This window comes from Falco naumanni, chromosome 12 (genome assembly GCF_017639655.2).
Source record: "Falco naumanni isolate bFalNau1 chromosome 12, bFalNau1.pat, whole genome shotgun sequence".
NCBI classification, from domain to species: domain Eukaryota; kingdom Metazoa; phylum Chordata; class Aves; order Falconiformes; family Falconidae; genus Falco; species Falco naumanni.
Genome location: NC_054065.1, coordinates 4,846,994 through 4,863,479, shown reverse-complemented (window position 1 = coordinate 4,863,479; position 16,486 = coordinate 4,846,994). Strand labels below are relative to the sequence as shown.

General features: G+C 40.5%; 1 long non-coding RNA gene across 9 annotated transcripts in view; it reads right to left on the bottom strand.

The window, feature by feature from the left end:
- Positions 1–16,486, bottom strand: part of LOC121096047 — a 36,757-nt gene that overhangs the window by 4,911 nt on the left and 15,360 nt on the right. The window contains exons 2-9 of one of the 9 annotated variants that reach the window (XR_005830324.1): positions 15,995–16,096; positions 13,781–13,856; positions 11,896–13,361; positions 10,839–10,931; positions 9,801–10,000; positions 4,898–6,832; positions 3,083–3,172; positions 2,046–2,722 (exon numbers count right to left, since the gene is read on the bottom strand). This is a non-coding gene — a long non-coding RNA (uncharacterized LOC121096047). Of the gene's footprint in view, positions 1–2,045; positions 2,723–3,018; positions 3,173–4,897; positions 6,833–9,800; positions 10,001–10,838; positions 10,932–11,895; positions 13,380–13,780; positions 13,857–15,980; positions 16,097–16,486 lie in introns of all 9 variants that reach the window. The other 8 variants (XR_005830322.1, XR_005830319.1, XR_005830320.1 and 5 more) reach the window with 8 other exon arrangements.

The window sequence follows — 16,486 nt, the reverse complement described above, 5'->3', positions numbered from 1 at the left end:
ATACATAGTAGGATTCTTTAATTTGGAAAAGATTGCAGAGTTCAAACTTTGAGATATTAAAGGAACCATTTATGAAAATCACTTTGAGCAGCACAGATTTTGAAAGCGGAAGAATAATGAAACTGCAGTCAAAAAAAACATTCAGAAATTGCATTACAAACAAGAAAAGGGTAAGTGTGCCAATAAGGAATTAAAAAGGAAAGAAACAGCAAAGAAAAATCACAGATGACAGAACAAAAATGGCGAGAGACAGGTCAGGATGAATTAAACCTCATGAAGCAAAGTACACCAAAGAAAAATTCTTCAGACAAAGAATGAGGCACATACATCACACTGTCATGGGATATTTTTTAGACTGGCCTATTGTTCCAGTCATCATTTGATCTTCTTTTATTTTTCTGGCAGGGAGGATGGTTTAAAGCATAGACAAAACAGGAAAAAACTACTAGGATTGTGGCACTGAAATGAAATTTTTTTTTAAGGAAAAAAAACCTGTACCTTCAACTTGAAAATCCAAATCTAGGATTTTGGTAAATTACAGGATGCAGGGTAGTACCATAGAAAGGAAAATAGAATATGCGGTACTTCCTGTCAGAAGTCAAAATGTTTTGATGCAATTAACATGGAGGAAAAAAGATATCATTTGGTTCATAAAAGACGATATAATACAACATTTTAAGGTAAAAAGCCCATTACGGGAGAAATGATGCAAGTTGTACTTTCAGGAAAGCCACCTAGCAGGACTGAGAAGAACAGAAAAGTTTCTCACAGATTACTGAATATTCTGTCTTTAATATTTTAATTAATGGCCACAGCACAGAAGTAGAAACATGTTCAAAAATTTGCAAAGAAAATGAGAAAGGTGTATCCAAAAACAGGTTTAAAAATACCACAGGGGAAGAAGAAGATAACTTCACATGTAGACTGCAGTATTAAATAATAATTTCTAAACGCAAGAATAACATTTCTTTAATGGAAATTCATCACCTGAAGCTCTAAGGAGAAAGACCCAAGTGACTTGTTGAGCAACAGATATTGTACCACAAAATGTGATCATAAAAAAAGGTGACAGAATCAAAGGATATGGCAGACACAGTATTTCCAGCAGGACTGGAAGAATCATACTTTTATGTCCACAAACACTGCAGATCCCATTCTGGGTTTCTGAGTGATTCTCATGGTACTGAATATGAGCAATAGCCTTGGTTGGAAATTCTGTACTAAGCCTCCCACCGCGTATCTGCTTACACCCGCCAACAGGTTCCCACAGAGATAAGCCGTAGCTGTATCCACCACGCTGGAGAAGGCTGGTGTTACAGCCAGTCTCAAGGGTCAGCATTATCACTCGGCTGCAAGGCACTGGCTTGCAAGTGGGGGTACACATCCCAGGAAAGGGATACAGATCCTGGAAGTGTAGTGCTCGCAGGCAGTGCAGTTGCTATGAAAAGGCTCTAATATCTGGCAAGCCCAGGCTGAAAACGGTCATAAGGTCATAGGACCTCCACTGTAATAAACCATCTGTGTTTGCTGAAGTTTAGAGACATCAGAAATGGTATGTTTTGAGCAGTAGCAAATTCTACAGGAAAAGGAATATCACTGTCAAGTAAACCAAACAGAGGTACAAGGCCCACAGAGAAATAAGGATTACTTTTTAAGTTACAGCCACATGCCGTGCCCTGTGTGACTGTTCAGCACCCACACCTAAAATACTCATTTTAGGACTGAATACAGTCCTAAAATATTAATATCGACAGGTTGTACATCAAGCCTACTTATATGTATATTTTTATATATTTCTAACTCGATATATAAATATTTATTTTCTTTCTATTTATATATAATCTAACTCAATATATAAATATAATATTAAATATAAATATTGAAAAACAGGCTCCAAAAGCACACTCCCTAGCTGGACTCCAGTGAGGCTATGGGAGCAAGAAGAGTTGCTACTGTGAACTGTTAAACAACATCTTGAGCTTTGGGCAGCCAATCAGCCCTCTTTTAGGGGTGTTTCTACCTTTTGGTTTGCATTCCAAATTTACCTGCATTTCTCAAGCATTCTTCATATGTACGATAACACTTCCTCTAGAAACCATCTTCTCATGTACATAATTACCATAATATCAAGCAGGATGTTACGTTCTTTTTTCCTTTAAGAAAAAAAAAAAGTTACATCACCACCTTTTACAGCTGCTCCAAATGAAGAGAACAACAATATAATTCAACTTTTTGAAAAAAAAATGTTTGAAGTCATCACTATTTTGAAATTATTTAATTATAGTCTCATTCAGAATCCTCAGGCTTCTGGAATGACAGAAAGCAAAATATTTGCCTGAGCTTAGCAGATAATAAGCACTATAAAGATCAAAATATATATTAAAAATTATTTCTAAAAGTATGTCTATACAGTTGCCCACAAATTTAAGTCAAACATCAGTTTTGTATGCAAAACACATTTGTGCAGGAATACTAACTAGTCCATTATTACAAGATAGAGCAGCTGCAAATGTTAGCATGCAGATAAAATTGGAAAGGGTTTGATGTCTGTCCTCCTCACCCTTCAGTGGAATTTCAGTCTTAGATCTGTGGTTGTATAGTATTTTGAGAATCACCTGGCTTTAGGAAAAAAAAAGCCCTTGCACACTCCAGCAAAACTCAAAATTGCTTCTTTCTTCAATAGGAATTTCAGGTGTTTGAGGAATGTCAGATCAGAACAGACCTGCAATAATATCAGAAAAATATTAGTTCTGTATTGAGCAGTAACAGTACTAAGAGGCTTCCACTGTGCTAAGTGTGCACAAACACACAGAAAAAAAAACCCAGTCCAGTCTTACTGGGCATCTCTGCATATTTCAGAGGAAGTACCTCATTTTTCACTCTCAGAGTAAATCCTTTCATAGCCAGCTGTGCATATAAAACAGCTTGCTTGTGCCCAAAGAGCACAAGCTCCGTTCTCCCCATGCTTTATTTTCCTCCCTGTTTTTCAGACACTTTCACTGACCCAAATTAACTTACTAAAACAGCCCAGCCAAATGGAGGGGGTGAGATTAGGAGATGACAGGGACAAGCAGGACTTCACCTTTTTCATGCTGGCCAGTTACAATCAGCATCTCAAAGAACTGCATCCCAGGAATAGCCACATGAGAAAATCCCTCCTATACTTAAGCCGCTGTAGTTCAGAGAAGGCAAACATTAACAGGCAAGAAATACTGTTGTTTAATGATAATTAAGACTGTAAATGACCCCATGTTTAATTTCATGAACACAAATGGTATCATGAAAGCCAGTTGTCAACAGAACTCAAAACAAGCGTATTTGCACTTGCACGACTCAAAACTTGCTACTAATAGTTAGAGCTTTCTAACAATAAGCCGATTACTAACAATAGTTAGGCAGGTTCACAAGAAGGTTAGTAAGATTAAGCAGGTTACCAATTAACAATAAGGAACCACACAGCTAACACAGCTAAGAAATTTGAGTTGCCAGCATAACGAATTGTTACAAACCATCCCATTACCACATTCAGATCATCACTGTCTTTTCAAACATAGCCTTCCATACATACAGATGTACATGGTTCTCACAAAGGGCTTTTTAATGCATATTATATATGCATTATATATATATAAAATTATACTTTTAAATGAGTATTTTAGGCCATCTTACATTTTCTAAAATGGATGAAAGATACACAAGTGATTTTTGTAATAAGCAGTAGAAGCAAATAAAGAAAAATCAGCTCTTATAGCTGTTTGTGTGTGTGTGTGTCATTCATTGAATTCAGCTCTGGGGAGCTCAGTCCAGTAACAACTTTATCCCTGAAAGTACTGGAATTGCCAAGGGCACCACCACAGCTAGCCAAGTGATGAGCTCTCAGGTCTAACGCTCAAGGGGCCACGCAAACAGCTAGGTGTGAGTTAACATATCGCTTGTTGATGGCCATTTTGGGGTTTTGAACTCCAAAGAGTTTTCTAAGAAAAAAAAAAGCAATTCCAAATATTACACAGCAGAATTTCAGCACAAAGCGCTAAGGCTAGTCTGACTGACACCACAGGCCTGCTTATCATGCCATTGCAAAATATCCATTATTAAGAAACGGCTATCAATGGGTTCATAAGGTTTATGATACTGCAAAACTGTGATACCTCCTGAGGCAGTCAGACCAGAAGCACGTGAGGATCAGAGCTGAGATACTAAGCAGTTAAGACTTTAAATAAAACTCAGAAAATAAATTTGCAGAGTCGCCCACTATGAAGACTAGAAAAAACTCTTATTTTAAATCCTTGTCCATTTAATTTCCTCAGTCAGAATTTCCCATAGCCCTTGCTTGTTAACTAGATACATAGTTTATTCCTGGGTGAATTCCTTTCTCCTCATACCCTGTTAAGGCTGACTTAATTTTGGCCTAGCAAGCTGAAGCTGAGTTTAACTCTCCTCGTGTAGCTGGCTGGGTACCTGTTTGCCTGCTCCAGCTTGTTTCTAACCCTGAGAACTAGCAGCAGAACTACCCATGCAGCACACAGGCTTGCCTGTCCACACAGCTCCCTTTCCTCCCTTTCCCACCGAAAGGCAGCTCAATGTTACACAGAAATAGCCTTCAGCTTCAAACCAGCCATGCAACTTCACTCATGGGGCTGAGCAGCTTCTGAAAGGAGTATCTAGACTTTTCTAATTGATTGTAACAGCTAGAGCCATTCCTCACTGGATAATAAAAGTGCATGCATAAAATAACGAAACTGTTTAAAACTGAAACAGCCAAGTTGCACCACTGCTTTCAGAAGCCAATAATCACCAACCACGTGCCAATGGTTTTGAGTCTGGGGAAGAACAAATTTATCTCAGTGACTGACCATGTTTCTGAGCACAGGCAATGATGCCTCTGCAATCTGCATACCTGACCCAACATCCACTGGTCTCTGCTGGGAAGCTGGTAACCTTGCTCCATTCTCATGAACAGTTGAGGCCAAGCTACACGAGGGAGATTTTCTCAAGGGCTTCCTGCAGTTCTCTCATCTTCTCCAGAAGCAAACTGTCCTCTGTTCTTACCGGCCAAACCAGATGTGCGAATACATTAACACATTAAAGAAAATGCTATCCACCAAGATCTTTATGTTTCTGAAGTTACTTACAAAGCACAGGGATATTGCACAATGATGCCACTTCACAATGGCTGGAGACATCATTATTTCTAAATGAGATTTAGCTACAGAATACCCAGTCACTGATACATTTAGCATTGATGAGGCAGCAAATATACTGGGTAATATTTATCATCATATAAAGAGTAACTATGAAAAAATTCTCAGTTTTATTCAACAACTACTGCTCTTTTAGACAGTACAATACCAAAGCCTACTGCCTGCCCTCCTTACTCTAATGTAGAACCAGCAACTATAAAACATGTGGCAAACTCCACTTTAGGCCACACAGCTGAGCTCAGCACTATTTACCTGTGAAACACACTCAGTTTAACACTAAATGGAAAGAAAATCCACCTTGGAAGTTGTTTCTGTGAAATGAATCCCTGAATAACTCCTCTCTCCAGGACAGTGTTGCCACATCCTAAAGGAATTTCCATCCCCTGCAACTGCTGGCAGCTGAAGGGGATGGAAACCTAAGTGGGGACTGTCCAGGTACGCCAAGGACCATCCAGCATGCAGCCTACAGAGCACTTTCCACCCCATTCTCACAAGGCCTGTATCTTGACAAAGACAACTCCTACAAAACCTGCAAAAAGCTTTTAATTCCTCGGGTAGAAGAAATTCTGGAAGGACAAGTATTAGGATAAAAGAACAAAGTCTGTAGATGAGATTCCTAATGTCACCAAAAACTGGGACTAAAACTCCTTAACAGCAATGTAGTATTAAGAAGCAGGCATTATTTACTGCAGTGCCGGATGCACGGGGGATCGCTCCACCTAACGTGCATCCCAGACTATTTCACAGGTCCCATTTTATGTCACATAGCTATACAGATTCACTACATTTCCCAGAATTATTTGCGTATGTACGAGTCTTCCCAGGACCTTACAGTGTCCTTTTATGGCTGTGCAGTTAGGCCTCTGGGTGGTTGTCTTGATGGTCTGCGGTCATTACTTCCTCTTCACTCCTCTTCATCCCATGGTTCACTCTGTGACCCCCTAGATTTGGTACACATCCCTTATTTGGCATTTCTTCACAAACCATAGAACCAGCTCGGCCTGGTTTTGCTGCTACAGATCCTCTCTTATCACTTAACACATTCCTTGACTAAGATAAACACTTCCTTACATGGTTAGTAGCTACATACAAGAACTACAAGGCCTAAACAACAGCTGGCCCAAGGACACAGCCAACCTGCAACTAAAAGCTAGTTTCTCTACATAATCCAAACTTTCACAGAACTCTTTTATTTGCTCCTTTTCTTTTAAGGATTCATAGTTTTATAGCTATGATCCTCTATTCTAAATACATTCATCTCTAGAACAAAGGTTCATGCAGCAATTACAGCATTGTATCATTAAAGGTTTCTCCAAACAGAGCGCAAAACAATCCAAAGAAGCTGCACAGCAGAATTTGTCTACTTTCATAAGTCACCTTGCAGGAAACCAAGCAGTTTCCATGATGTGGTAAGATTTTGGTTAGTTTGTTGTTTGGGTTTTTTTAATAACAATTTTAGAAAAACTTCAGTAAAACACATTATCTAAACAACAGCATAGAGATGCTGAAAATATGCTTCCCTTTTCTGCTGCGAGTTGTATTCCAGCCTAACTCACCACCACAAGAGCCCCTTTCATACATTACCCATTCAACACAGCCTTCAGCTCTGCTATTTCCTTCAGGCAGGCACCCTGTAAAATAAAGGAAAAGATTTAATTTGATAAATTATTTGCAATTTGTGCATATAAGTCTGTGGATACAATTCACTCACCATAAACAAGAGCAAAGGACTGAGTCAGCATGACATACTTGATAAAGTACTTGCGAAATTTTTTTCTTAATCAACCTGTGCTTTCACAGAAACCTTTGAAATGAATTGAAAGTTTGCTTCTAAAAGTTTGCTTCAGGTGAAAAGGACCGGTCCCTTTCCTCTCTCCTGACCATTTACTATTGAACAGGGTCTGAGGCGTGTAAAGCGCAGATCAAAAAGTCCTGAGCACCCAGCAAGCCTATTCACCTTGCTAAAATAGTAGAAATAATCTTAGCAAAGCACTCCACACCACAACAAAAGCTCTTCCCAGCCATTTTGGTGAGCAGCAGGGCAAGCACAAGGGGAGGGAAGATCAGATGACTGCCAATAAGGCAGAGGAAGTAAAGAACAAGATGAGTTGTTTATTTGTCTCAGTCATAATGTACAAGCACATCCCAAGCCTGCATTTCTTATGTTTTGTTTACTGCACAAAAATCACTTCTCAAACACATGGAGGGATCTGACTATCATTTTCCCCAGACTTCTGATATAAGCCTAGCACAGATACTTTACAATAATTTTTAAAATTTTACCTTTGTTGTTCATTAAGACTTTTCCTTTCTACAAAGAACAGCTGGAAGGTGCAGGTCAAAAGACAAAACTGTGTACACAGAAACAACCTTTTCACCAGCAAGACTGTGTTGCTGGAAGACATATTCAGCTACAGCTTCCCCCACCTCTGACCCCCTTAATGTCAAATACAATTTTGCCAGTAGCCGCATAGGGTACACAGTGGTATACCGGTGTGCCCCTGGAATTCCTCAACTGGGTGCAGCCTTAGCGCCCACAAAAGAGGCTGAAGAGACAATATTTGTGTTTCTGCAGCACCTACAGTATATCATCTTGTCTACAGTTGGACTGCAAACTCCTCACATTGTCCTGCCACAGTCACGGAATTAATGGTTTTTGAGGTACAAGCAAACAGTCCATTCTCCCCTCTAACAATGGCCAAAACCCTTTAAAATTTAGAGAAAAGGAAACAACGGCAACCCACCAAAACCACACCCTCCCTCCCCACAAAGCTGGAGGAGATAAAATGAACAGAGAACTAAAGATTTTAGATCTCCCCTGACTCCTCAAATCAGTTTAAGCCTTCCAGATTTCTACAAATTTTCACTCAGTTTAGTTTCCTGATCTGTTCCCTTGCTAACCATGCCGCTTCTGCCATCACAGGGAGAAATGTGAATAATAGCAAAGAGGAAAAAACAACCTCCTTCAGCAGTAATACCAGCCTGACGTGTGTGAAAGCCTCCCTGAAGACTACAATGCTGTGCAGTCACAGGGGTCTGTTTGGATCAACCGGCTGTATGAAAAAGCAGGAGAACCAAAACCAAAACCCCGCCAACCACTCCCCACTAAAAAAAGCAACAACAACAACAATAAAAAAATCATTGCCAATGGCAGATTTATGTCTTTTAGCAATCAAAATCAAGATTTTCAATTCTGGAGCAAATCTGATTTTCCAAGAAGAAAGTATTCGTTTTAAGAGAAGTGTCCTAACAGAAGAGATAGACAAGCTTACATTCCAAAGGATACAATAACTTTCCACACAGAAACTATGGCAGTCTTTTAGGGTTTTTGCTCATTTGTTTTGTTTGGGGTTTGGGTTTTTTTGGAGGGTGGGTGGGAGGGGATTGTGTGGGGCTTTTTTAGAACTTCCTGCAGCACAAGCTTTTTGGATTCTGTATCCCAGACATTTTGCTACAGAATGCCTACTTATGTCCCAGTCACACAAAGAACAATCATAAAAAAAAGTATTGTACTCTGTACTATAAACACTGGTAGAGTAAAATAGAAAGACTAATGAAAAAAATAATTAAAAATAGAACTCTTTTCTTTCCAAAGGAAATAATGTTATTTTTACCCCAGCATCTTTGTCATTGTTATAACAATGGTTCATTTTAGGCCATATCTCACTGCACTTAGAATCAGGAAACCCTGGTACAAATGTGCTACAGCACCCTGGGCTTTGTTTGCACTGTATGTCTGGGACAGCACTGCAGATTCCAAGGGACTTGCTGGAGGTTAACACAGCTGTTTCAGGGGGTAAGTTTCCCTAGAGCACAACTCTGACAACACCTGCAGCACTGGAGAGCTCTGCAGGTTATGGAAAGTGAAGGTGACTTGTTGGAACATCTCAACTCTCTAGATAAAGTCATCCATTTTGCAATGGGGCAGGTTCAGCGACCAACTGCTGATGAGGCTCAGATCCCAGTTTGATACATGAGGGATACAAGAGGGATACATGGCAGAAAAGCACTCAGCAGCAGATTTCCAAGCATTCTTACTCCTAGCAATACCCCTACCTTTGACTTTACAGGAACGGTAAGAATTCAGTTCTCAAGATTTGACTTACTAGAGGAAAAAAATTCTCCCACCCCCCTTAGTCACACAGCAGTATTGTGACCTGCAGACTCACAGCCCTGGAGAACATGGAAGTGTTCGGAGGTCTTAACTGCTTCCGCCAGCGTTTTGCCATGAAGAATACATCTTCACTACCAGCAACATAGTGTTTCTCTTTGCACTGTAGCAAATCCAAAGTTTACATTGAGGTTGTATGCTTCTCTCCTAACAGGAACACCAAAATATCACATTAGCTTTTTTTTTTTTACTGTACAAAGCTAAAAGGTTGTTTCTCTCTGCTCAATACCAATGGACATTAAGGAAATGCCTCTCCTCCCTTCAATGGTGCAAAACCTGCCCCCCTCTTCTTTTTTCATCTCTCTCAACACCGGAAACAAGCAACAACCCACCTCTCTTTTATATATTTCAAAAGTCAAAACACTTTAGAATAAGCATGGGAACTGGAAAGAAAACTGTTGTGCACTGGTATACATACATCAACACACCTGCATTTCCTCTGATAAGCACCTTCTCATTTTCCAGAATCAAGATTTTTCCTTTTTCCCTTCCTTTGTCCTTCTTCCATTTAAACAAAAAACAAACAGCTTGCTGTGTTTCATGGTGGTCCTCTGGGTTTGCACCTCCTCTCCATCCTGAGTTCCTTCCAGACAGGCTTCTGTCCTCCACTTTAATTAAACAAGCTGCCCTGGGTAGAGGGAAAAAGACACCACGTGCTCCATGTTTATTTTGAAAAACAGCTTCAACGTTCTCTGCTCAGCCTCAAGAATGTGAGCACTTATTCGAAAAAGTGAGGTGAAAGGCTAGGTGCCAGTAAGAGAAGTGGGTGCTTTGGCTGAAGCAGGGACCAGGGTTTCACCCACATCTCTCTCAGGAGTAATTTTAAACACTGAAAATAAATGTTATAGCTGGGCACTTTCCACAAGGAAGACTCCAGAATCCCTGCCAGCTCTAGAAATTGTCTATATTAAAGCTGTGCATTATCTTGTCAACATGTAGTATTCTTCTTTAGCAAGTCCATTAATATTAATGAAATTGTGTCTACGTTAGCCTTTTCTTGGATATGTCCAAGTCCAATGCTAATTACATTCTGAAGGAGGAAGCCGTTGCCAGACACAGCATGCGTCATGCGGTAAGGCTGAGTGCTTCCTCTCTTTTCAAGCTGTGCAGAATACAGGAGAGACCTATCTTTCTCTAGATATGCAGAAAAATTTCATGCCTAGGGTCTTTTACATCTCTCAGCTGCAGACCACCAGAGAATGTTGCTCTTCACTAGCTCTCTTGCTGTCTTTCCATTAGGATTCCTTCACAACTTCCCTATTCCCCAACACTCTGCCCAAGAGGTATACTCATTTCCTGTATCATCTTAAAACTATGATGCTAGATCTTCCTGCTGTGATGATTTAAAAGCACATTCAAGCCTCTGAATTCCTTTAAAAAAAAGTTCCAAGTTTATGTTTAAATATCTGAGACTGACTCAAACAACTCCCTTAAGGGACAACAGCAATATAAAGACTAGAGCTCACCTGCACTTGAATTCCTTCTGGCATATTCTGGCTTAATGGTATTATCAGTTCTGGCAAATGCTTCCTAGACAAGGAGAGCTTGGAGTTCATTTTCTAGTGTGTGGGACACCACAAAGACATAAAGCTCATCAGCCTTTGAACAAATTAAATTTGTGGTCAGAGACAAAAATAACATTGGTGAATATCCAAGATTGCCTTCATTCCTATAATATGTTTGGCCCATGGAAAAAGTAGAATATGGAGTGGTGTGCTATTTAAGTTAACAGATACCAGGGAACTTTCAGGATGATGAAAGCAACCAGTTGTTTCAAAGCACCAGTGTGCAGTGGCTGTACACTGACAGCATTGGGAACAAAACAGCTTTCTTCATCCCCTCTATCAAAGATGTAAATTTTTATGTCAAAGTCACCTTCATCAGGCAGTGTAGGATGGTAGACACATTAGCAGAGGAAGGAATCAATTCAGTCAATAAAGGAATTGATATCTGTCTATAGTTAGAAAACACCTTTTACAGAAAAGGCTGTTCTTCTGAACCGTTGAGAAATAAAAGTTCTACTGAGTTTCCAAATACACAGATACATGTATAATTAATATTGTCTAACTGCCAGACATTAAGAGTGTCTTAGGATTTTAAATGTTTTCTTCTTTTGTTCTTCCCTTCTCAGAGTGCATCTAACAGCCATGGAGAAAAGAACAGACACGTAAGAGAGTTATGAATTCCCTGTATAATGAGCAGGGGGCTGGTATACAAAGCTTCAAGTAGTGAATACAGAGACTACTCACTCACAGAATCTATTGAGCAGGAAAACAGGATTCAGTCTTCTCTTTCTGACCCATTGGTGGGTGGCAGGACAGCAGCTTTCTGGCTTCTTCAGCCATAAAGTGCAAATATTCATCCACATTTCCAATACTCCATGAGATTACTGGGCAGAAAGGCCTCATGCATGCAGAGTTACTAAGTAGGACATTCCAGGGGAGAGACCGGGAGATTTCCTTGCCTCCCAGAAATCTAGCTTCTGCTCAGAACAGGCAATGAAGCAAGAATGCACGTGCTCACAGGCAGGATTTGTCTGCATCAGACCTCCCTGGCAGTGTTATCAGTCTCACTGGGCTGGAAGATGGGCTGCCTTCAGAGCTCAGAACAGTCTTCACAAGACAGCTTGGAACACACTGGCAGCACAGGCCCTCCTGCCAGAGGCTGCTCCGTGCTTGCAGGTCATCCACTGAATAATGGTCAGCAGGCACGCTTCAGGAGAACTAAACTCATCTTCAAGCTTCTGAAGCACATAAAAGAGATGAAACAAATCAAAGGGTACTTCCACGTCACCATCTGGTTGGCTGCAGAATGCACTTGATGCAAGTCTTCCAATTGTCTATGCATCTTGCACTGTGGTTCATATCACTGAGTAGTCTTGAAAAAATGCAAATTGGATTCCTTTTGGATCAAATCAACCAAAAGATGCATCCCAGCCACCACTGGGCATCTGGTCCCAAGGACTAAGAGCTAGGCAAAAGTAAAACCCTTGAAACCCCCACAGATCAAACATCAGGTTGTTGCACTGAGAGCTCCCCCCTCCAGATTGCCACACCTGCTAACAGAGCTGCAGGTAGTGTCCCAGCACAGACCAAGGACACCATGGAGGGCATCCATCAGGTGACAATCTGCTGATAGCAGTGACAAGCAAAGCCTGAGCAGGAGGTCCCGCTTTTGGCAGGGGGCTCAAGGACAAGAATGTGGAGAGAGGAAGACAGTGCGGAAACAAAAAGTGCTTAAGCTTTACGTTATCCACTGATTTTTCTCTTTTTGAGAAGTTCAAACAAAACAGGCAACAACTGTGCAGGAAGGCTTTCTTGGTGTTATGGATAAAATATTTTCTTAACCGTATAAAAGCACATCATTCCACAAAGAAACATCTAATTTTCGCTTTACCTATTCCTTGAAAAATGTTTTATGAAGGTGGGATTTACAGCATGAGAGAAACTTAGTGGTATTATTCCAAGTAATCAGTTCTACCAGCAAACCAAACAAATAATGACCTATGAGCGTTTTGTTTACCACTAACGTCATCAAGAAGTGACAACGTTGACAAACAGCTTTGTTTAAATCTTTGAGAGTATCCATTAAAAAGCAAACAAAAAACCCCAGCAGACATAATCCATACTATCAATACTATAGGTTCTTATCCCTTCACCTTATCTCAGAAATAATTAGAAAAGATATGGGTGTCATAGACAGGAGCTAGACATGACTTCATACAGAAGGGATGAGTGACTCCCTATAGAAGTCAATATAGCAATTTCTGTGTAGAATTCCATCGTGAAACACACTCCAATGTACACTGACAACAAGCACAGGAAATGAAAAAGAAAATGTGCAGTCCTCTACAGCTGAAAGGCAGAAGACTTATCTTAGAAAAGCAGACCTATTCATTCCCTTGGTCTGAAGGTGTCTCATGTTTGCATCTTTTCAGTTCAGCTTCCAGTTCCACAGTCCTTTTCTGCCAGGTATCTGTCTCTTTTGGACTGCAAAACAAATTTCTTCTGCATCACCAGGTGACAGGTATAAAAGCAACAAAGGAAGAATAACTCTTAATTTTTGAAGAGAGGATGGGGGAAATGCTAGGATTTTTGTAACAGATGAAGAGGGGCCATAGAAGCAAAACAAAATAAAATTCAGAAGCGCCAACGGAATTAAGTTGAATTTTTATACAGTCTTGTTCCTCAGATTTACCTTGATCTTACAGAGCTTTTATAAATCTCCATTTGTCCCAGTAGAAGTCAGAAATAGCAGCCTGAAATTAACAACATTACACTCTTCAAATGCAGCACAAGCAGCATGTCAGTACGCATCCCTGCTTGCTGTTTCTTGGAAGAACACAAGGCATATTTACCAAACCACAATTCTATTACAATTAGTCTAATGGCAAAAACTTTGGCTTTACCTTTCTTTCATTTGGATTTTCAAGTAATCCCTTTTTTTCTCCTTGGATTCTTCTGAGCATAAAGTGCACAGTTTGTCTTCAATTAAAACAGAAATAGCATAAGATCAATAAAGATTTTCATCAGAATAATAGTAATAAAATCCAATGTCTCATGGAACTATAATTTATACTCTCCACGGCAGTGATTTTCTATTGATGAAGTCAGTAAAAGAGCTTCTTCATACGAAAGTTTCAGTTACAAATTAAAGTACAGCCTCATGAAAGCATCTGCCTGCAGAATTGGCCACGTTACACAGACTGAGTTACACTGCAGAAGTATTACCCATTAGACGGCGAGCTTTGTTCAAAATGCTTGACATCTGCTACAGCACCCAACTAATGTAACCTAAATAAAAAGGCCTACTATTATTTCCATACACGTTGTCACAGGATTATCAGAATCGGTCATTAGAGTAACTACACTAACACCTCAGCATTGCATTAGCATTTAACAACACTATACCTCACCGTCGGGGTCACAACAACCCCACACAATGCTACAGGCTTGGAGAAGGGCGGCTGGGAAGGTGCCCAGCAGAAAAGGACCTGGGGGTGTTGGTTGACAGGCGGCTGAAGATAAGCCAGCAGTGTGCCCAGGTGGCCAAGGTGGCCAATAGCATCCTGGCTCAGAAATAGCGTGGCCAGCAGGAGTAGGGCAGTGACTGTCCCCCTGTACCTGGCACTGGTGAGGCTGCACCTGCAGCACTGTGTTCAGGTTTGGGCCCCTCACTACAAGACAGACATCGGAGGTGCTGAGATGTGAGGAGGAGGGCAACGAAGCTCCTGAAAGACCTAGAGCACAAGTTTTATGAGGAGTGGCTGAGGGAGCTGGGGGTGTTCAGCCTGGAGCAAAGGAGGCTCAGGGGGAGGCCTCATCAGTCTCTACAACTAGTCTCTACCTGCAAGGAGGCTGTAGCGCAGTGGGGTAGGTCTCTTCTGCCAAGTAAAAGTGACAGGGCAAGAGGAAACGGCGTCAAGTTATGCCAGCGGCAGTTTACATTGGGTGTTAGGAAATATTTCTTCACTGAAAGGGTGGGCAAGCATTGGGACGGGCTGCCCAGGGAAGTGGTTCAGTCACCATCCCTAGAAGCATTTAAAACACATGTAGATGTGGCACTTGGGGACACTGTTTAGTGGTGGACTTGGCAGTGCTGGGTTAATGGTTGGACTCAGTGTTAAAGGTCTTTTCCAACCAAAATAATTCTATGAATCTATGATTTAAGGGCTTTAACTGGTATTTAATATCCAGGCTCCAACCCAGGGTGAGAAGTAGTCATTGTTACTTCCAATTTCTGTCTTCTATTCAGTCATACTTCTTGCAACATACAGGGGAAGGACAGCATGTCATACCCAGTTCAGCATTATGCAATTACAATAACCTTTCTCTCACCTCCAAACCCTTAAGTGGCAAACCATTACTTACTAGCTATAGGCCAGTTAAGAGATGAGATTGGGACAGGAAAAAGCATTGTCTCAAAATAGCATTTAGGGGGGAGAGCAAACTCCACACAAACACAGAGAAAAGGAAGGACGCTAGGAGCCCTTCTGGCACACCATTTTTTGCCTTGCTGGTGGCTTATCCATTTTTTAAATCAACAGTGACTTAGCAATTGTGTCATAAACAAACTCCTCTAGACCAGAGGATCTGAGTAATTGTCCGCAGGAGTTAACAATGCTGATGGTTGGTTCTATTCATAATTTCCCATGGAGCAGGGTAAGAAGCCTCTGATTTTTGCAACTTTTGCAAATGTCTGTGCTTATTACAAGGGAAAAAATAACAGCTTTAACTGTGTAGCATCAAGTGAAAGTTCTAATCGACAGTGAAGGCTCTAAGGCCAGCCTTTTGCAGATCCAGGAAGAAACTATATCATACGCTTGCATACTGCCTACAGCTATATGCATGAGAAATGCATACCTAACTCACTTTTCACTGGTGATATTTTACAATTAGAAATAAAAGCATAAAGGTTTGAGAAAGTTGGGAGGAGTACTCATTTAAACCTATTCATTTAGATATACTCATAGGAAAATCAAGGACTTTAGATTATAGCAGTTGGGTGAATTCACCTGCAAAAGCCGCCTATCTACCATGAATACATGAATTTTCACAATCTGCTGCAAAAACATTGCCAGGAACAGGAAAAAAATACCTACATTATACCTGACAAGCACTACCTTGAATTTGGGAGGTCTTCATAGTTTGATTTTTGATTCATCTCACTTTACAGACATAGCTTCATACTTAAAAGAAGTGATAAAAAGCAGTTTCCATGGGAGCTGAAAAGATAAAAGATGTGTGTAAGTTCTGATACTGACAAAGACTGTTCAACATCATTTCAGGGAATATGGAGCAACTTGCACTCTTTTCATATAACTTCCAAGGGTTTGTCTCATAAACTCACTCAGATTAAAAAAAGAAAAAGAAGCAATGGCAGCAGTAATGCTCACAACAGAAATGTTAGGATTAGCTCATTATGGAAACCATTTTGGAGCCGAGAATGCTGAAGTGAAGAAGTATAAATTATCTTATTATTTCTACAGCACTTACTAGGAAAGTATTGGCTAGCACAAGGACAGAAGCACTTCTGCAGAGAAAAAAGACAAATGTTTTGCCATGATCTCCAGTGGATCATCATCATCCAAGAACCAAGTTCTGCTTCTTTAAAG